At 41.6% G+C, this 21,321-nt stretch overlaps 1 pseudogene; it reads left to right on the top strand.

Annotated features, from left to right (window-relative positions):
- Nucleotides 1-790: 790 nt before the first annotated feature.
- LOC117509735 lies at nt 791-19,891 on the top strand (annotated as a pseudogene).
- Nucleotides 19,892-21,321: the final 1,430 nt, after the last annotated feature.

Below are 21,321 nucleotides of genomic sequence, written 5' to 3'. Positions count from 1 at the left end.
CCAGTTGTTAAACTCTGACGGGACGCATCATGTGATAAATCTGGGTTTTTGGGTCCAAAGACCTGCAAGTTTACAATTAAAGTTACGTCTGTTTGATCCTTTTAAGGATCTACAGTTTAAGTTTAGTTTGTGTTTACATTGTGTGCAAACCTCCGTCCCTCCCTTCTCCGCCTCCGTTAACCGCATTTGTCTGTTTATAAGATAAGAACACTCAATAAAACTTTTTTCTTTTAATTTATATATTTTATTATGCACAGGTAAAATATACATGTCTGTTTGTTAATAAAAAAAATATTTATTACAATAAACAGGACATTAAAGTGCAAACTTCACTTTCCCCCCGAACGACATGAACAGGAAGCGATCGCAGCTCACAGCAACTCCCACTGAAAATAACGGAGAAACGACCTGAGCTTCTGGCATTTTTACATAAAACAAATGCAGTAACAACGTCTAAAAACCCAGTTAATATATCCAGGAGAGTTTTCCTCACAATATGCAGAGTTTCATGTTGCGATGTTAATGCTGTTGTCTGTGTGCAACGGTTTAAGTGCAGCCTGATCAGAGCATCTCAGTGCAATTCTGTGTTAATGACAGCGTGACTCTTGTTTGAAGTTGAAAATCACATGATGTGTTACATCACACTTAACAACCGGATTCGAACGTGTTGTGGGTAATTTACAGCGGCTTTTATATTGAAAGGTGAAACCGGATGTGTCGCGCATTTTGCCGATAACTTTCCGCGGGGTGGTTTCTCTGTTTGAGCGTGAACAACATGATGTGACGTCCGGACGGACACACAAACGCAGAGACAGACAAGGCTGTCTGCCGGACGTCTTGCTGCGGGTTCGGCCCGTTTGGACTTCCTTTCTGCGACCATGTTGACGTGCGCACTGCAGTGGCACGCGCACGCGCCTTCACCCGGACACCGGTCATGAATGCTGAGCAGGTACGAGCACGAATCGTGCACGGAGCGGGGCGGCAGTTCGGTTCCCGTGATTCGGTTGTTGACTGGTTGATATGTGCACGGCTGCGCTGCTGGGTCGGAACCGGGTGTCGGTGCGTGGGGTTTGCGGTGCTGTGGATTGTGCCACGCAGGGTTCAGGGATCGGGCGGGTCACAGTTGACGCATTGCTGGTTCGGTTCTGCTGGTCCGTTATCGTTACGTAACCGTCGGGTTGTCGGTGAAAGCCCGGTTTAAACGTGCATGTGCGCGCGTGTGGATGCAGCAGTGACTCATGGCAGCGGGACTTTAATGTTTCCGTCAGTCAGACGCCAAATGTGATCCGGTTCATATCTGATTCTTGTCTCAACAAACTCACTGTATCTATCTGTAAAAATATCAACGAACACTTTTGTTGTTTCTCACATTTTTCATGAGCTGAACTCAAAGATCTAAAACTTTTTCACAATTGACCGATTTCTTTCAAATATTTTTCACAAATCTGTCTAAAGCACTAATCCTTTGCCCACATAATCCGTCCCACCTCACAGGTGTGACATATCAAGATGCAGGTTAGACAGCATGATTACTGCACAGCTGTGCCTTAGGCTGGCCACAATAAAAGGCCACTCTGAAATGTGCAGTTTATTAATGTTCATGTTTATTTCCCAACAACTTTGTGGTTACATTAATTAATTTCGAGGACAACCCATGTGCATTGGGGGGGGGGGGGGGGGGGCGTTAGCTGATACAAAACAAAGAATGAATGTTTGAGTTCATGGTACAAATATTTCATGAGGTGAAAAGGTGGAATGTACCATTGAAAGAATGTTAAAACATTCATTATTTGTTTTATATAACGGATAAAATAGATTCTTGACCAACAGCCAAGGACACGCGTGCGTGGAGTGATGTTGTGCTGTTCTGACTTCCTCTTTCCTGCTGCTACACATCAGAATTTTGGCTCTCTGTTGGGACTGTTTACACTGAGACTGCTACCTGCTACTTTGGACTTGAATTAACGGTCTTTTTCAAGACTTTTTTTTACTTTTTTACCTTTTTACTTTTTTTTTTTTTTTTAACTTTCTTACTGTGCTCCAACGCCTAAGGAAGACCTCTAACAGTCGAAACATCGCGACGGAGCACTTTTATCTGCTAACTTTCATCAGCGTTGGCAAGCTAACTGGCTTGCTAACGCTTTCGTTTTTATTTTTTTATTTTTTATTTATTTATTTTTTTCTCTTTTAGCACCGTTGTCGTGCGTTCGCTGTTGCCGTGCGTTGCCTGTGCTGCTTCATGGCCTGTTTGGTGCCTTGATTGGGGCACTCCTTCTGCTGAATCACCTTTAAATTATTTACACATTATTCACTTTGTGTGTTTTTAGGAATCCGCTAGGTTGTGTAGCTACTAGCTCTTAGCCGATTTAGCATGACGGCTTCTCCTGTCTCTCCCGCACTTTTCTGCTCTGGGTGTGAAATGTTTAGTTATTCCTCGGCCTCCTTTAGCAGTAACGGTACTTGTAATAAGTGCAGCTTATTCGTAGCTTTGGAGGCCAGGCTGGGCGAATTGGAGACTCGGCTCCGCACCGTGGAAAATTCTACAGCTAGCCAGGCCCCTGTAGTCGGTGCGGACCAAGGTAGCTTAGCCGCCGTTAGTTCCCCCCTGGCAGATCCCGGGCAGTCGGGAAAGCAGGCTGACTGGGTGACTGTGAGGAGGAAGCGTAGCCCTAAACAGAAGCCCCGTGTACACCGTCAACCCGTTCACATCTCTAACAGTTTTTCCCCACTCGACGATACACTCGCCGAGTATCAAACTCTGGTTATTGGCGACTCTGTTTTGAGAAATGTGAAGTTAGCGACACCAGCAACCATTGTCAATTGTCTTCTGGGGGCCAGAGCAGGCGACATCGAAGGACATTTGAAATTGCTGGCTAAGGCTAAGCGTAAATTTGGCAAGATTGTAATTCACGTCGGCAGTAATGACACTCGGTTACGCCAATCGGAGGTCACTAAAATTAACATTAAATCGGTGTGTAACTTTGCAAAAACAATGTCGGACTCTGTTGTTTTCTCTGGGCCCCTCCCCAATCAGACCGGGAGTGACATGTTTAGCCGCATGTTCTCCTTGAATTGCTGGCTGTCTGAGTGGTGTCCAAAAAATGAGGTGGGCTTCATTGATAATTGGCAAAGCTTCTGGGGAAACCTGGTCTTGTTAGGAGAGACGGCATCCATCCCACTTTAGATGGAGCAGTTCTCATTTCTAGAAATCTGGCCAATTTTCTTGGATCCTCCAAACTGTGACTGTCCAGCGTTGGGACCAGGAGGCAGAGCTGTGGTCTTATACACCTCTCTGCAGCTTCTCTCCCCCTGCCATCCCCTCATTACCCCATCCCCGTAGAGACGGTGCCTGCTCCCAGACCACCAATAACCAGCAAAAATCTATTTAAGCATAAAAATTCAAAAAGAAAAAATAATATAGCACCTTCAACTGCACCACAGACTAAAACAGTTAAATGTGGTCTATTAAACATTAGGTCTCTCTCTTCTAAGTCCCTGTTGGTAAATGATATAATAATTGATCAACGTATTGATTTATTCTGCCTAACAGAAACCTGGTTACAGCAGGATGAATATGTTAGTTTAAATGAGTCAACACCCCCGAGTCACACTAACTGTCAGAATGCTCGTAGCACGGGCCGGGGCAGAGGATTAGCAGCAATCTTCCATTCCAGCTTATTAATTAATCAAAAACCTAGACAGAGCTTTAATTCATTTGAAAGCTTGTCTCTTAGTCTTGTCCATCCAAATTGGAAGTCCCAAAAACCAGTTTTATTTGTTATTATCTATCGTCCACCTGGTCGTTACTGTGAGTTTCTCTGTGAATTTTCAGACCTTTTGTCTGACTTAGTGCTTAGCTCAGATAAGATAATTATAGTGGGCGATTTTAATATCCACACAGATGCTGAGAATGACAGCCTCAGCACTGCATTTGGTCTATTATTGGACTCTATCGGCTTTGCTCAAAAAGTAAATGAGTCCACCCACCACTTTAATCATATCTTAGATCTTGTTCTGACTTATGGTATGGAAATAGAAGATTTAACAGTATTCCCTGAAAACTCCCTTCTGTCTGATCATTTTTTAATAACATTTACATTTACCCTGATGGACTACCCTGCAGTGGGGAATAAGTTTCATTACACTAGAAGTCTTTCAGAAAGCGCTGTAACTAGGTTTAAGGATATGATTCCTTCGTTATGTTCTCTAATGTCATATACCAACACAGAGCAGAGTAGCTACCTAAACTCTGTAAGGGAGTTAGAGTATCTCGTCAATAGTTTTACATCCTCTTTGAAGACAACTTTGGATGCTGTAGCTCCTCTGAAAAAGAGAGCTTTAAATCAGAAGTGTCTGACTCCGTGGTATAACTCACAAACTCGTAGCTTAAAGCAGATAACCCATAAGTTGGAGAGGAAATGGCGTCTCACTAACTTAGAAGATCTTCACTTAGCCTGGAAAAAGAGTTTGTTGCTCTATAAAAAAGCCCTCCGTAAAGCTAGGACATCTTTCTACTCATCACTAATTGAAGAAAATAAGAATAACCTCAGGTTTCTTTTCAGCACTGTAGCTAGGCTGACAGAGTCAGAGCTCTATTGAGCTGAGTATTCCATTAACTTTAACTAGTAATGACTTCATGACTTTCTTTGCTAACAAAATTTTGACTATTAGAGAAAAAATTACTCATAACCATCCCAAAGATGTATCGTTATCTTTGGCTGCTTTCAGTGATGCCGGTATTTGGTTAGACTCTTTCTCTCCGGTTGTTCTGTCTGAGTTATTTTCATTGGTTGCTTCGTCCAAACCATCGGCATGTTTATTGGACCCCATTCCTGCCAGGCTGCTCAAGGAAGTCCTACCATTATTTAATGCTTCAATCTTAAATATGATCAATCTATCTTTGTTAGTTGGTTATGTACCACAGGCCTTTAAGGTGGCAGTAATTAAACCATTACTTAAAAAGCCATCACTTGATCCAGCTATCTTAGCTAATTATAGGCCAATTTCCAACCTTCCTTTTCTCTCAAAGATTCTTGAGAGGGTAGTTGTAAAACAGTTAACTGATCACCTGCAGAGGAATGGTCTATTTGAAGAGTTTCAGTCAGGTTTTAGAATTCATCATAGTACAGAAACAGCATTAGTGAAGGTTACAAATGATCTTCTTATGGCTTCGGACAGTGGACTTATCTCTGTGCTTGTTCTGTTGGACCTCAGTGCTGCTTTTGATACTGTTGACCAGAAAATTTTATTACAGAGATTAGAGCATGTCATAGGTATTAAAGGCACTGCGCTGCGGTGGTTTGAATCATATTTGTCTAATAGATTACAGTTTGTTCATGTAAATGGGGAATCTTCTTCACAGACTAAAGTTAATTATGGAGTTCCACAAGGTTCTGTGCTAGGACCAATTTTATTCACTTTATACATGCTTCCCTTAGGCAGTATTATTAGATGGTATTGCTTAAATTTTCATTGTTACGCAGATGATACCCAGCTTTATCTATCCATGAAGCCAGAGGATACACACCAATTAGCTAAACTGCAGGATTGTCTTACAGACATAAAGACATGGATGACCTCTAATTTCCTGCTTTTAAACTCAGATAAAACTGAAGTTATTGTACTTGGCCCCACAAATCTTAGAAGCATGGTGTCTAACCAGATCGTTACTCTGGATGGCATTTCCCTGATCTCTAGTAATACTGTGAGAAATCTTAGTCATTTTTGATCAGGATATGTCATTCAAAGCGCATATTAAACAAATATGTAGGACTGCTTTTTTGCATTTACGCAATATCTCTAAAATTAGAAAGGTCTTGTCTCAGAGTGATGCTGAAAAACTAATTCATGCATTTATTTCCTCTAGGCTGGACTATTGTAATTCATTATTATCAGGTTGTCCTAAAAGTTCCCTAAAAAGCCTTCAGTTGGTTCAGAATGCTGCAGCTAGAGTACTGACGGGGACTAGCAGGAGAGAGCATATCTCACCCGTGTTGGCCTCTCTTCATTGGCTTCCTGTTAATTCTAGAATAGAATTTAAAATTCTTCTTCTTACTTATAAGGTTTTGAATAATCAGGTCCCATCTTATCTTAGGGACCTCATAGTACCTTATTACCCCATTAGAGCGCTTCGCTCTCAGACTGCGGGCTTACTTGTAGTTCCTAGGGTTTGTAAGAGTAGAATGGGAGGCAGAGCCTTCAGCTTTCAGGCTCCTCTCCTGTGGAACCAGCTCCCAATTCAGATCAGGGAGACAGATACCCTCTCTACTTTTAAGATTAGGCTTAAAACTTTCCTTTTCGCTAAGGCTTATAGTTAGGGCTGGATCGGGTGACCCTGGACCATCCCTTGGTTATGCTGCTTTAGACGTAGATTGTGGGGGGTTCCCATGATGCACTGTTTCTTTCTCTTTTTGCTCCGTATGCATCACTCTGCATTTAATCATTAGTGATCGATCTCTGCCCCCCTCCACAGCATGTCTTTTTCCTGGTTTTTTCCCTCAGCCCCAACCAGTCTCAGCAGAAGACTGCCCCTCCCTGAGCCTGGTTCTGCTGGAGGTTTCTTCCTGTTAAAAGGGAGTTTTTCCTTCCCACTGTTGCCAAGTGCTTGCTCATAGGGGGTCGTTTTGACCGTTGGGGTTTTTCATAATTATTGTATGGCCTTGCCTTACAATATGGAGCGCCTTGGGGCAACTGTTTGTTGTGATTTGGCGCTATATAAGAAAAAAGTTGATTGATTGATATTTTATTACTTTACAGACGGAAAAAGGACTTTCATTTTGGTGTTCGTCACTGCTGCTTTGACATTAACAGTTCAACACAAACTAATGTTACATTTGAAAAAAAACTACATCTGTTTTTTTTTTTCAACTTGGGGAAAAAAAAACAGATGTAGTCCGTGATATTTCCTAGTGTGCCTTAATAGAGAGAGTGGTGTCAACTCAGAACATGGCGCCATTTTGATTTCATCTGCGCTGAATGAACCTTTTAATGTTTTCAACATTTTTTTAAAATCATTTAACCACATACAGCAACACATCCAGGTACAGGTGCTATCAAAATAAAAAATAGCTAAGCTATCAAATTTGCAATTTATGATGACGTATTTAATTAATTTAAAGCCTGATTTATGCAGCTGCAGCTTTGTGACAGTTTTAAAGTTCTCCATCTCTGGATTATGCTTTATTATGGACCAATTTGACCCTCAACAAGCTTTTCTTTCTACAATCATCACCTCCCAATCAAACCAAAGCTGTACATTTTCCTCTTTACCAACTTCATGCTGTAAATGTGTAGACTTTTCTGATCCATTTATCAGCGTGCACTGCAAAAACTGTTATAATACGGTAGACGAAGGAATAAAAGCAGAAAAGTGTCAAATCACAGCCTTTTGTGTCTGATTTAACAGGTGCACATCAGGCTGCGGGTCCGAGTCTGAGCACAGTATGAAAAAATAAACGGTCAATCGTTTAATCACAGAAATGACTCTGGTCCCACTTTCCTAAAATCGGCGAGTGTCAGCTGAACTTCAATTTGTGCCTCTGTTACTGTGCACGTCCAGACTGCTCAGGGTTTTTAATGGAAATACATTGCGATTGGTCGGGACATTTTATCCGATGTGAGTGAAAATTCATTATACAAAATCCCATATATACGGTGTTGATTACATGGAAAACAATACATATCATTGGGACTTTTTTTTTTGTATGGTGACTGCGAATGTCCGGTTTATACGATGACAGTTTAAGTGAGTTTTGTCAAGGTTTGAGTTTTGTTTGGTTATGTTTTCTTTCTTTTGATCTTTCTTTCTTTTTTCGTATTTCATTGGTTTTTGTTTGTTCTCTTGCTGGGTTTTTCTGCATGGGTCTGTCTGTCTCTGGTTCTCTTGTCTGTCTCTTGGTGATGGGTGTTTCCCTCTCTCTGGCCATGCCCTTGTTCTGGTGCTTTCCATGCACACCTGTTTCTGATTTGCTGATTACCACCTGGGGTTATATAATCTCACTGAGTGTATTAGTTTCTTGCCAGTTTGTCGTGCCTTCATTCCAGCTCTGTACCTGCGTTCCATAGTCCTGCCTGCCTCCTTGTGTGTTCCTGACCTCCAGGCTGTTACAACAACCATGCCTTTTTGCCTGATGATTTTTGTACTGCTGCTTTTCTTTGACTGCCTATCATGTACCGACCTCTGCAATCCATTACAGTAAAGCCTTCTGAAAACCAGAGTTGTTTGTTCGAGCCGAGCATTTGTGTTCAGCAATTCCTGACCATCCAGCCTGTCAGAACAAACTGACCAACAATGGACACAGCCGGCTCTGACCCATTCCAGCTGGCAGTACGCTACCACAGTAGGCAGCTCATGCAGCAAGACCACCAGCTCACCGCTCTTTCTTCCGTGTTCAGCGATCTCGCTAAAGTGCAGGACTGAGTTATGGGGTAAAAACAGCAAAAATGGTGACAAAGGTCAGTTTCAGTTTGTACAGGGGTCAAAAGTTAAAGTTGCTCCAATTTTGATAAAAATTGATGCAAATTATTGGTTGGGTTAATAGCATTTTAAAAAGGAATAGTTTGTGCCATCTGTCATGCTTAGTTATGTTACAGGTTAACATATGTCATACGTCATAGAATCCAATGGATGTCGACCTTGTTTGACCTTTTACTTTGGAGACCAAGCGTTCAACCCAGTCAAAACTATTCCATTTATTAATCCTTGTATTTCAGCCAATAATTTGCATCACTTTTTACCAGAATTGGAGCATCTTTCATTTTGGACCCCTGTACAAACTGGAACTGATATTTGTCACCATTTTTGCTGTTTTGACCTCAGAGATAGTCCAAACTATACCTTTTTGGAATTGTTATGATCAGACAAATAACGTGGTATAGTTTTCAACATGATTGGAGCATTTTAAAATTTTGATCCCTGTGTAATTCTTTATTGACTCCTGTAGCTCATTAGAGGTCAGCTCCAGGATGGCTCTATATCTGAAAATAAACATTCGTTAATTTAGAATATGCATGCCAAATTCCAAGCGATCTTGCCAAAACTTTGTTTTGGCAGGATATGGGTGTCGGTATTTATGTTTCTTTGTTTGTAATCATTGCATTTTTCACATTTAACTCACTGTGCAGCACACAGTTTACATCGCAGACTCTTGCAACTTCACATATAGCAGCCCTACTAAGGTACCTTTCAGTACACAAAAGGATCAAGGCCAAAGGTCACACGAAGGTCAAACACTAAATGCAACTAAACAACTTTCCTGGTCGCAATTTTTGAAATTTTGCCTACAAATTTGCCATGAATATAGTCATATGCCTTGCCCATTACCTGGGATAAGCGATTGACCTTGACCTTCAGGGTTTCGCTTGAGTTCAGATGTCACCTAAATTATGTCGAACTTCAGATTGTAGTAAAACATGTCATGTAATACACCAAAGTAATATTTTATGATTACATTAGCACTAGCAGAATATAGTTGTATGATTACAAATAGATAAAACTTTAATTATAAGTAAAATGTTCATTACATTTAATACTGGGTGTTGAATAACTAACATAAATGTATTGTTTGCTTATTGTCATAATGTCAGTATACAACCCCTGGCAAAAATTATGGAATCACCGGCCTCAGAGGATGTTCATTCAGTTGTTAAATTTTGTAGAAAAAAAGCAGATCAGACATGACACAAAACTAAAGTCATTTCAAATGGCAACTTTCTGGCTTTAAGAAACACTAAGAAATCAGAAAAAAAGATTGTGGCAGTCAGTTACTTTTTAGACCAAGCAGAGGAAAAAAAATATGGAATCACTCAATTCTGAGGAATAAATTATGGAATCACCCTGTAAATTTTCATCCCCAAAACTAACACCTGCATCAAATCAGATCTGCTCATTAGTCTGCATCTAAAAAAGGAGTGAACACACCTTGGAGAGCTGTTGGCACCAAGTGGACTGAATCATGGCGCCAACACGAGATGGTCAATTGAAACAAAGGAGAGGATTATCAAACTCTTAAGAGGGTAAATCATCACGCAATGTTGCAAAAGATGTTGGTTGTTCAGTCAGCTGTGTCTAAACTCCTGGACCAAATACAAACATGGGAAGGTTGTTAAAGGCAAACATACTGGTAGACCCAAGGAAGACATCAAAGCATCAAGACAGAAAACTTAAAGCAATATGTCTCAAAAATCGAAAAATGCACAACAAAACAAATGAGGAACGAATGGGAGGAAACTGGAGTCAACGCTGTCACTGAACTGTAAGAAAACCGCCTAAAGGAAATGGGATTTACATACAGAAAAGCTAAACGAAAGCCATCATTAACACCTAAACAGAAAAAAACAAGGTTACAATGGGCTAAGGAAAAGCAATTGTGGACTGTGGATGACTGATGAAAGGCATATTCAGTGATGATCTCGAATCTGCATTGGGCAAGGTGATGATGCTGGAACTTTTGTTTGGTGCCGTTCCAATGGGATTTATAAAGATGACTGCCTGAAGACAACATGTAAATTTCCACAGTCATTGATGATGTGGGGCTGCATGTCAGGTAAAGGCACTGGGGAGATGGCTGTCATTACATCATCAATAAATGCACAAGTTTACGTTGATATTTTGGACAATTGAAAGGATGTTTGGGGATGATGAAATCATTTTTCAAGATGATAATGCATCTCCATAGAGCAAAAACTGTGAAAACATTCCTTGCAAAAAGACACATAGGGTCAATGTCATGGCATAGGGTCAATATCAACGAGCAGATGTGATTTGATGCAATTGTTAGTTTTGGGAATGAAAATTTACAGGGTGATTCCATATTTCTTTCCTCAGAATTGAGTGATTCCATATTTTTTTCCTCTGCTTGGTCTAAAAAAGTAAGTTACTGACTGCCACAATCTTTTTTTCTTGATTTCTTATAGTGTTTCTTAAAGCCAGAAAGTTGCCATTTGAAATGACTTTAGTTTTGTGTCATGTCTGTGATCTGCTTTTTTTCTACAAAATTAAACAACTGAATGAACATCCTCCGAGGCTGGTGATTCCATAATTTTTGCCAGGGGTTGTAATAAGAAGTAAAGTGATTTTTGCAGGGTAGAGAAGAATCTGTTCCAGGGGACGTCGTTCTTATTGAATACATTTGATCTTCACTTATTGTGGGCTCGCTTGCCGTGTAGTTCAATACCAGTTGTTGACAGATATTGGTCCATGACGTCATCAACAAGCGCTATCGCAATTGGTCAGTGCAGTCCAAATCTCTACCGTAGGCCAGATTTTTATCATTTATACCATCTACCGTATATACCGCACACCGCTTAGGTGGCATACGGCTCATCCGCTGACATTAGCATTGCTTGCTGCAGCCTGTTTGCATCATCAGATATGTACCTGATTACAATTGTTATACACCCCCAATTCCAATGAAGTTGGGATGTTGTTAAAATGTAAATAAAAACCATAATACGATTTTAAAATCCTCGTCAACCTATATTCAATTGAATACACCACAAAGACAAGATATTTAAGTTCAACTGATAAACTTGTTTTGTGCAAATATTTGCTCGTTTGAAATGGATGTCTGTCAATCAATCAAGCATTTTTTATATAGCGCCAAATCACAACAACAGTTGCCCCAAGGCACTTTATATTGTAAGGCAAGGCCATACAATAATTATATAAAAACCCCAACGTCAAAACGACCCCCTGTGAGCAAGCACTTGCTACAGGTGGGAAGGAAAAACTCCCTTTTAACAGGAAGAAACCTCCAGCAGAACCAGGCTCAGGAGGGGCAGTCTTCTGCTGGGACTGGTTGGGGCTGAGGGAGAGAACCAGGAAAAGACATGCTGTGGAGGGGAGCAGAGATCGATCACTAATGATTAAATGCAGAGTGGTGCATACAGAGCAAAAAGAGAAAGAAACAGTGCATCATGGGAACCCCCCAGCAGTCCTGCGTCGATAGCAGCATAACTAAGGGATGGTTCAGGGTCACCTGATCCAGCCCTAACTATAAGCGTTAGCAAAAAGGAAAGTTTTAAGCCTAATCTTAAAAGTAGAGAGGGTGTCTGTCTCCCTGATCTGAATTGGGAGCTGGTTCCACAGGAGAGGAGCCTGAAAGCTGAAGGCTCTGCCTCCCATTCTACTCTTACAAACCCTAGGAACTACAAGTAAGCCTGCAGTCTGAGAGCGAAGCGCTCTATTGGGGTGATATGGTACTACGAGGTCCCTAAGATAAGATGGGACCTGATTATTCAAAACCTTATAAGTAGAAGAAGAATTTTAAATTCTATTCTAGAATTAACAGGAAGCCAATGAAGAGAGGCCAATATGGGTGAGATATGCTCTCTCCTTCTAGTCCCCGTCAGTACTCTAGCTGCAGCATTTTGGAATTAACTGAAGGCTTTTTAGGGAACTTTTAGGACAACTTGATAATAATGAATTACAATAGTCCAGCCTAGAGGTCAGGGTAATGCCATCCAGAGTAAGGATCTGGTTAGACACCATGTTTCTAAGATTTGTGGGGCCAAGTACAATAACTTCAGTTTTATCTGAGTTTAAAAGCAGGAAATTAGAGGTCATCCATGTCTTTATGTCTGTAAGACATCCTGCAGTTTAGCTAATTGGTGTGTGTCCTCTGGCTTCATGGATAGATAAAGCTGGTATCATCTGCGTAACAATGAAAATTTAAGCAATACCGTCTAATAATAATAAGAATAATAATAATAATAAAGTGAATAAAATTGGTCCTAGCACAGAACCTTGTGGAACTCCATAATTAACTTAGTCTGTGAAGAAGATTCCCATTTACATGAACAAATTGTATCTATTAGACAAATATGATTCAAACCACCGCAGCGCAGTGCCTTTAATACCTATGGCATGCTCTAATCTCTGTAATAAAATTTTATGGTCAAAAGTATCAAAAGCAGCACTGAGGTCTACAGAACAAGCACAGAGATGAGTCCACTGTCCGAGGCCATAAGAAGATCATTGTAACCTTCACTAATGCTGTTTCTGTACTATGATGAATTCTAAAACCTGACTGAAACTCTTCAAATAGACCATTCCTCTGCAGATGATCAGTTAGCTGTTTTACAACTACCCTTTCAAGAATTTTTGAGAGAAAAGGAAGGTTGGAGATTGGCCTATAATTAGCTAAGATAGCTGGGTCAAGTGATGGCTTTTTAAGTATGGTTTAATTACTGCCACCTTAAAGCCTGTGGTACATAGCCAACTACAAAGATAGATTGATCATATTTAAGATTGAAGCATTAAATAATGGTAGGGCTTCCTTGAGCAGCCTGGTAGGAATGGGGTCTAATAAACATGTTGATGGTTTGGATGAAGTAACTAATGAAAATAACTCAGACAGAACAATCGGAGAGAAAGAGTCTAACCAAATACCGGCATCACTGAAAGCAGCCAAAGATACGATACGTCTTTGGATGGTTATGAGTAAATTTTTTCTCTATAGTTAAAATTTTGTTAGCAAAGAAAGTCATGAACTCATTACTAGTTAAAGTTAATGGAATACTCAGCTCAATAGAGCTCTGACTCTTTGTCAGCCTGGCTACAGTGCTGAAAAGAAACCTGGGGTTGTTCTTATTTTCTTCAATTAGTGATGAGTAGAAAGATGTCCTAGCTTTACGGAGGGCTTTTTTATAGAGCAACAGACTCTTTTTCCAGGCTAAGTGAAGATCTTCTAAATTAGTGAGACGCCATTTCCTCTCCAACTTACGGGTTATCTGCTTTAAAGCTCTCTTTTTTAGAGGAGCTACAGCATCCAAAGTTGTCTTCAATGAGGATGTAAAACTATTGACGAGATACTCTATCTCCCTTACAGAGTTTAGGTAGCTACTCTGCACTATGTTGGTATATGGCATTAGAGAACATAAAGAAGGAATCATATCCTTAAACCTAGTTACAGCGCTTTCTGAAAGACTTCTAGTGTAATGAAACTTATTCCCCACTGCTGGTAGTCCATCAGAGTAAATGTAAATGTTATTAAGAAATGATCAGACAGAAGGGAGTTTTCAGGGAATACTGTTAAGTCTTCTATTTCCATACCATAAGTCAAAACAAGATCTAAACTATGATTAAAGTGGTGGGTGGACTCATTTACTTTTTGAGCAAAGCCAATAGAGTCTAATAATAGATTAAATGCAGTGTTGAGGCTGTCATTCTCAGCATCTGTGTGGATGTTAAAATCGCCCACTATAATTATCTTATCTGAGCTAAGCACTAAGTCAGACAAAAGGTCTGAAAATTCACAGAGAAACTCACAGTAACGACCAGGTGGACGATAGATAATAACAAATAAAACTGGTTTTTGGGACTTCCAATTTGGATGGACAAGACTAAGAGACAAGCTTTCAAATGAATTAAAGCTCTGTCTGGGTTTTTGATTAATTAATAAGCTGGAATGGAAGATTGCTGCTAATCCTCCGCCCCGGCCCGTGCTACAAGCATTCTGACAGTTAGTGTGACTCGGGGGTGTTGACTCATTTAAACTAACATATTCATCCTGCTGTAACCAGGTTTCTGTAAGGCAGAATAAATCAATATGTTGATCAATTATTATATCATTTACCAACAGGGGACTAGAAGAGAGAGACCTAATGTTTAATAGACCACATTTAACTGTTTTAGTCTGTGGTGCAGTTGAAGGTGCTATATTATTTTTTCTTTTTGAATTTTTATGCTTAAATAGATTTTTGCTGGTTATTGGTGGTCTGGGAGCAGGCACCGTCTCTACGGGGATGGGGTAATGAGGGGATGGCAGGGTGAGAGAAGCTGCAGAGAGGTGTGTAAGACTACAACTCTGCTTCCTGGTCCCAACCCTGGATAGTCACAGTTTGGAGGATTTAAGAAAATTGGCCAGATTTCTAGAAATGAGAGCTGCTCCATCCAAAGTGGGATGGATGCCGTCTCTCCTAACAAGACCAGGTTTTCCCCAGAAGCTTTGCCAATTATCTATGAGCCCACCTCATTTTTTGGACACCACTCAGACAGCCACAATTCAAGGAGAACATGCGGCTAAACATGTCACTCCCGTGTCCGATTGGGGGAGGGCCCAGAGAAAACTACAGAGTCCGACATTGTTTTTGCAAGTTACACACTGATTTAATGTTAATTTTAGTGACCTCCGATTGGTGTAACCGGGTGTCATTACTGCCGACGTGAATTACAATCTTACCAAATTTACGCTTAGCCTTAACCAGCAGTTTCAAATTTCCTTCATGTCGCCTGCTCTGGCCCCCGGAAGACAATTGACTATGGTTGCTGGTGTCGCTAACTGCACATTTCTCAAAACAGAGTCGCCAATAACCAGAGTTTGATCCTCGGCGGGTGTGTCGTCGAGTGGGGAAAAACGGTTAGAAATGTGAACGGGTTGGCGGTGTACACGGGGCTTCTGTTTAGGGCTACGCTTCCTCCTCACAGTCACCCAGTCAGCCTGCTTTTCCGACTGCTCGGGATCTGCCGGGGGGAACTAACGGCGGCTAAGCTACCTTGGTCGGCACCGACTACAGGGGCCTGGCTAGCTGTAGAATTTTCCACGGGTGCGGAGCCGAGTCTCCAATTCGCCCAGCCTGGCCTCCAAAGCTACGAATAAGCTACACTTATTACAAGTACCGTTACTGCTAAAGGAGGCCGAGGAATAACTAAACATTTCACACCAGAGCAGAAAAGTGCGGGAGAGACAGGAGAAGCCGCCATGGCTAAATCGGCTAAGAGCTAGTAGCTACGCAACCTAGCGGATTCCTAAAACACGCAAAGTGAATATGTGGTAGAATAATTTAGAGGTGATTCAGCAGAAGGAGTGCTTTAGTTAAGGCACGTAAAGATTACACTGGGAAACAAATCGTAATCTAGATAACTAGATCATCTAACTGCGCAGATTAAACAGCTAACAGATACAGAAAAACACCGCTTTTCTCCGGAACAGAGTGATAGCAATACCGCAGTGAGAGCCAACACCAGTAGGATTGGTCCTATCAACTTTCCGTTTGCAACAGATTTCAAAAAAGTTGGAAACGGTGCAACAAAAAGACTGGGAAAGTTGATGAATGCTCAAAGAACGCCTAATTGGAAACAGGTGAGTGTCATGATTGGGTATAAAAGGAGCATCCCCAAAAGGCTCAGCCATTCACAAGCAAAGATGGGGCGAGGATCACCACTTTGTGAACAACTGCATGAGAAAATAGTCTAACAGTTTAAGAACAATGTTTCTCAACGTTCAATTGCAAGGAATTTAGGGATTACATCATCTACAGTCCATAATATAATCAGAAGATTCAGAGAATCTAGAGAACTTTCTACATGTGAGTGGCAAGGCCGAAAACCAACATTGAATGCCTGTGACCTTCAACCCCTCAGGTGGCACTGCATAAAAACCGACATCGTTGTGTAAAGGATCTTTCCGCGTGGACTCAGGAACATTTCAGAAACCATTGTCAATTAACACAGTTCATTGCTACATCTACAAGTGCAAGTTAAAACTCTACCATGCAAAGCGAAAGCCATACATCAACAACATCCAGAAATGCCTCCGCCTTCTCTGGGCCCGAGCTCATTTGAAATGGACAGACACAAGTGGAAAAGTGTGCTGTGGTCTGATGAGTCCACATTTCAAAATTGTTTTTGGAAATCATGGATGTCGTGTCCTCTGGCCAAAAGAGGAGAAAGACCATCCAGATTGTTACCAGCGCAAAGGTCAAAAGCCAGCATCTGTGATGGTATGGGGGTGTGTAGTGCCATGACATGGGCAAGTTACACATCTGTGATGGCACCAACAAATTCTGAAAGGTACAATCCAGGTTTTGGAGCAACACATGCTGCCATCCAAGCAAACGTCTTTTTCAGGTACGTCCCTGCCTTATTTCAGCAGACCAATGCCAAGCCACATTCTGCATGTGTTACAACAGCGTGGCTTCATAGTAGGAGTGCGGGTACTAAACTGCCTGCCTGCAGTCCAGACCTGTCGCCATTGAAATTGTGTGGTGCATTATGAAGCGCAAATATGAACAACGGAGACAACGGAGTAGTCCCATCAAACAGAATGGGAAAGAAATCCACCTACAAGGTTCAACAATTAGTGTCCTCAGTTCCCAAACGCTTGAGTGTTGTTAGAAGGAAAGGTGGATGTAACACAGTGGTAAACATACCACTGTCCCAGCTTTTTGAAAGGTGTTGCAGGCATCCATTTCAAAATGAGCAAATATTTGCACAAAAAACAATAGTGTATCAGTTTGAACTTAAATATCTTGTCTTGGGGTATATTCAATTGAATATTGGTTGAAGAGGATTTGCAATCATTGTTTTTATTTACATTTCACCAACGTCCCAACTTCATTGGAATTGGAGTTGTAGTAGCGTTACTGCTCCTCAGCTCAGTGGCAGTAAACATCAACCAGCTTTCACAATGAACATTAATCCACTAACTTGCTTGAGGATATTAAAAAACCCCTACTGCTCTCTTGTTCAATTAAAGTTAGCAGTCAGAGGTTACAACAGAAGAATCTGTCAATCTTTCATTTGCTCCACAGATTTTGACTGACTGACATTACAAAAGCTGGCATTACCCTCACCTCCACAATATATTTTCACACTCAACTGTAATGCTCTCTTTCCCTTTACATGATCCTTTCATACTTTTAAGTTTCTTTCTGAATAACTCCTGTTTCACACCAGACACCTGTACTGTAAGGCACTGGGCCTGAAAAACGTAGGGGAAACACTGTACACTCACATGTTGGAGTCATCTTTCTGTGGGTCAAGGATGAATCTTTTAGAGCAGACGTCTCAGACAACCCTGACTCATGGAGCTCCACAGTTTTGCTCTGGATGCCTTGTCGTAATTTTTTTTTTATTCTTCCCACATTCTTAAATGCAAGAAGCTGCTGCCTGTAGGTCCTTAAATCCAGCCAGCCAAAGGTTCCCCAGTTACTCCCTAATTATGACACAGTCAGAGCTTTTAAATATAAATTTCTGGTATCATCTGTGCTATTTAAAGTCATTCCTTTAAACCACTGAAAATCTGATATCGTGAAGAAAAACTGAAATAAATGACAGTCATCTTCAACTGGGCCGCGGGGTGAACTATCTTTTATATATACATGAAAATAGACATTCTAATTACATGATACATGTTTCCTTTGAGAAAGAAATGTAACTGATGCTTGATGTTTTAGAGTTTAAACCTGAACTTTATTAATAACAAATTTAATTTTATAAATATAACTAAAAACCAACCAATATACATCATGCTGCCTTCACTCATTGACAGTCGCTGCGTCACATTACTCAGCATTTGCATAAAACAGACTTCTCATTTGTTTTGGCCCGCCCAGCTGGTGACATAATGATCACTTTTCTCTTGCTGCTGTAAAATGTCTACGCTGAGTGAAAATGAATGGCAGCTGTCACTTTGCTTCTGTCTCTTATAATGTGGCCAAGGGGTGATGGGGACCCAGCCATGCATTCAGGGTGCCCTCTGCAGGATAAATGATGTAATGGCACCATTTCCAACAGTCAAAGTGTTTTTCTACATTGTTTATTGTTTATAAAAGTTTTCATATAGGCAAAAAATAAGGCAGATACTGACATGTTTGTGAAAGGCTCATATTGGCAGATATTTATAGGGCCGACCATATATCGATTGGGCTCTACTTTATGTCCCTAATATTTGTGATGAGGGTGTGAAGCTGCATGCAGTGAGATGTGCACTAGATTGATTGTGCATGGAAGCACACACATCTTAACACCTCCCCCGTTTCTCTGTGTCTCTTTGTTTTCCAGAGATCAGATAACTGAGAGGTGCAGTGTTCTGGAGCAGCGCAGCCAGACCTCTTGCTGCCAAAATGCTTCCTGGTGGCGGAGTGCTGAAATGTTGAGACTGAAGCCCAGGTGAGCTCGTTCATGTGAGGGGGCTCAACGCTACGCTCACTAGGTTCCAGGCTGCGTTCAGTCACTAGCAGGAAAAGACACGCTAACTGGACTTTTGTCAGCGTTTTCTCCCTGGCAGGCTCACTCAGCGCTGCAGAGCGGAGATGGAGTGGTCGCTGGAGAGTGTGAGGGAGATGGTGGCTGGTGGGATGCAGTCCATCAGGGAGTGTGAGGTCTGTGCTTTTGCCATCAGTGTGTGTGTGCTGCTGTTGTTTATGTGGTACTGTTACAGGGTGGGTCGAGAGCACGGCTCCAGCCCTTTGCGCAGCCGCTATCTGACCGGATCCGGGAGAATTGGAGGGGTGGTTGGGGGCTTCATGAGTTCAGACTGCCGAGGTAAAGGAAAAGGGAAGCACGGATTAATGCTGGAAGACCAGAATGGCTTTGCATTCTGCCAGTCATCAGAATGTTTCCGCTGCACCAGTGCCGGCGAGAGTCTGAACCAGAGGCTCTACCACAGCCTGCAGGATTACGCCAAACCGCTTATACCTGGTCAGGCATGGGCAGGGTGCACAAAGGGGTCCGTGACCAAGGCCGACACCGCAGCCGCCCACCATCCAGCGGCCAGAGGTCTTCTTCCTCCCTGACCCCCCCTCAGCTCCTTTCTGCTCCAGGGAAGTCCAGAGACACGATGTGGAGTTGCTGGAGCAGAGCTTCCCCACCCTTCTGGCTGAGTTTGAGAGCATCTACCACCAGCCTCCTGTACGGAGTGGCTCCTCCCTCCCACCAGGGTGGAAAGTTAACAGCACTCCCTGCGGCCAGTGGTGGACCTACTACCTGGTCAACCAAGGCACCCCTCTGGTAGCTGAATGGTCCGGAGGTGTCCACGGGCTGGAGGGTGCTTGGCCAGCTGCGCACCTTTATCGCCAACAATGTTTCGGGAATGCCTGCTTCTCTGTGCTGACACCTGGAGCTCTAATCACAGAGCATTACGGTCCAACCAACGTGAGGCTGCGCTAGCCACTTAGGTAAGACAATAACGTACAGTGAGGTCCAAATATTTGGACCATTGTCACAGTTACTGGAAACCATCTACGATAGCATTCAGAGTCAAAATAAAATCATTGATTTAAAGCTTTCAGCTGTAAGTTGAGATCATTCCCTTCTGTGTCTGGTTATATATATTATAGCACTTTTTAACCTTTCAACCCAAAACAGATGCTCAGGTTTGTCACATTTGCCATCTGTCCATTTGTTTATCCCTTATTTTCCACACAGTTTCCTGAAACTGGGTTAATTGATTACTTCAGAATGTCTTTTGTCTATGGTGGCCTCAAAACCTGTTAATTTTAGGTTCAGGATATTAAGAGTCAAGATTCTCTGAAGCACTTTTACCCTGTGTAAAGCAGAGTTAGCAGCATGTTGTTTTCACTGATGTCTGTTTGTGGCCAAATCAAAAGTAGTTGGATGGATTTCTTTATGTACATATATTTGTCAAGGTGATTACATTCTGGAATGGTTTGGTCAAAGATTAAGGAAAGCATGGTTCAAAAAAAAAAAAAAAAAAAAATATATATATATATATATATATATATTTTTTTTTTTGTACATCTCAAAAACCAAGAAGCCTAGATGGATGATCTAAAACAGCTGTGCCCAGCTCTGTTCCTGGAGGGCCCCTGCCCTGCACATTGTCCATGTCTGTGTACACCTGATTTGTTAGAAGTGGGGTCTTTCAGCTCTTGAATGGCTGAGCACACCTGATGAGGTTAACGGCCTGGGAGTAGAACAGGGAGAGTTAGGAAAAATGCAAGGCCCTCCATGAACAGGATTGGACACAGCTGATCCAAAGCATATTTGATTGATTAGTATGAATGACTTCATAATGAAGTCATAAACAACCAAAAACACAGTTAAAGACATAATGTATATGTAGAGTGTGCACAGTATCATCTGATACCTTTCTTTTAAATTTTTTTGGCATAACTGACTGCTTCTTGCAGGAGTGGTGGCCAAGCCGTTAGTGCACTTGGTTTCAGTGTGGAAGGTTTGCGGTTCAAAGCCCACCCCTACCACATTGGTCTGTCTGTGATTTCTCTAACTGTTCTGTTCCTGGGGCAGAATGAGTATATAATGATATAATGAGTGTACAACAGCATCTTAAAATCAAGCCAAAGACTGTGGTGCACAAATTGTGTTCTATTCTGTTTCTGAAATCAATAAAGGGTCAAACATGCAGTGCAAATATAGAAAGGTTAATGCTTTGGTTTTAACATCCTGTTAGTGATGATAGTTGATAACATCTGTGTGCAACGTTAGCTAATATCTGTAAAAACTATTAGTCCTATCAGTGTTCCATTTTGCCACCATTCATCCTTGACAAGTGTCAGCTGTTCTGTGTTTGTCCCTGATCGAAGTTTCACACAACGCACAGCTGCTGTAAGCAGGTG

This window comes from Thalassophryne amazonica, chromosome 5, assembly GCF_902500255.1.
Source record: "Thalassophryne amazonica chromosome 5, fThaAma1.1, whole genome shotgun sequence".
Lineage (NCBI taxonomy): Eukaryota > Metazoa > Chordata > Actinopteri > Batrachoidiformes > Batrachoididae > Thalassophryne > Thalassophryne amazonica.
This window is presented reverse-complemented; position numbering and strand designations above follow the sequence as displayed.